The sequence below is a fragment of the Cimex lectularius genome, unplaced genomic scaffold (assembly GCF_000648675.2).
Source record: "Cimex lectularius strain Harlan isolate CLEC.00 unplaced genomic scaffold, Clec_2.1 scaffold322, whole genome shotgun sequence".
Classification (NCBI taxonomy): Eukaryota; Metazoa; Arthropoda; class Insecta; order Hemiptera; family Cimicidae; genus Cimex; species Cimex lectularius.
In genome coordinates this window covers 260,908-262,409 of record NW_019394198.1, presented here as the reverse complement: position 1 = coordinate 262,409, position 1,502 = coordinate 260,908, and the positions used below count along the sequence as shown (strand labels likewise).

Here is a 1,502-nt window from a genome sequence, read left to right as displayed (position 1 = left end):
ACGAAACCAAAGGTTGAATATTTTTTAAAATCTGGTTTTATTTGGGAAAACCTTCCAGTTCAGCCGATTGAGTAAGGAAAATCCAGCGACACTGGGCGGACCAGAGAAACTAACAAGCAAGTCTATAAAAACATGAAAAAACGTGAAACCAAAGATCGAATATTTTTTAAAATTTGAGTTTGATTTGGGAACACCTTCAAGTGCAGCCGATTGAATAAGGAAAACCAGCGAAACTGGGCGGTCGAGAGAAGTAAGAAAACCTTGATCGCCAATAAATAAAACATGGTGAAAGCATGAAACCAAAGATTGAATATTTTTTTAAATGAGAGTTTGATTTAGGAAAGCCTTGGAAAATCTTCAAGTGCAGCCGATTGAATAAGAAAACCAGCGAAACTGGGCGGACCAGAGAAAAAGAAAGTTAGAATATGAAACCGAAGATCGATTTTTAAAAATCTAATTTATACAGAACACCATTGTCAAAGGGGATAACAGCGAAACCGTACACACCAGCGCATATAAACCGAAAACTTGACTTTTCTAGAAAAATCGATCGACTACAGAAAACCAGCGAACCTTAGCGGACCCGTGACGATTATACTTACGAGATGCGATCATATTTTAAAAAGTCATCTCCGAAAAAAAAAAAATCAGCTATGTCAGATCCGTTTCGGTATTTCACCATCTTCAGTGTATCTTTGTGACAGTTTTGAGATCAAGGCGGCATGATTATATAAAAGGCACTGGTGAAATAGAACCGCTCAGAAGGTTATATTTTTTGAAAAATCGAATACGTAGTTGCACGTTCAATACGTGTCGATATGATTATAAATTTGTATTAAAGTTATCGGCCATATTTATATAACCGATTAATATATTGATGATGAAGAGTAAAATCCGCCGTAAACTATCTTTTCTTCAAGGACCTGGTGAGTTCATGTGTAATTTGAAACTTCTCAAGGTCCTGAGGTGTAATTGATATGTGAGAAAAGGAAAAACTAACTAATTCAATAAAACAAAAGAACAAAAAAATTTTGTGTGTTTTGAGCTTTTATAGCGTAATTTTTGTGAAAACCTAATGGTTTTCGTTATGCTGTGAGTAGATTAAGAAATAATATATTTTATTTTAGTAATTATATTATTATTGTCAAAGGGTTTCAGAAAATAATGGGTTTGTTAAGGGTGATTGAAGGGCATAGTGAAAGTCGCGAGCACTGCTGGTGTAGTGGTATCATGCAAGATTCCCATTCTTGCGACCCGGGTTCGATTCCCGGGCAGTGCACTTAAATTTTTTTCGTTTAATTTTTTTTTAACTGACGAGTCTGAATAGGCTTGTGTTTTCAGAAGATTTTCGGATCTATATTAGCGTCTGTTTAAAATGTCGTTCGAGATTTACGAGTCAGTAGCCCTTATCGTCGATCGCCCTGGGGTGCTGGAGACGGGGGTGAAATATGGTGAAGAGTCATCGGACGACGTTCCCGATCGTAGATAAAGTCGGTTTACGC

The 1,502-nt window shown here is 36.7% G+C and overlaps 1 non-coding gene across 1 annotated transcript; it reads left to right on the top strand.

The window, feature by feature from the left end:
- Positions 1-1,208: 1,208 nt before the first annotated feature.
- On the top strand, positions 1,209-1,279 carry Trnag-ccc. The gene has a single exon. It is a non-coding gene; the product is annotated as a tRNA-Gly (tRNA).
- The last annotated feature ends 223 nt before the right edge of the window (positions 1,280-1,502 follow it).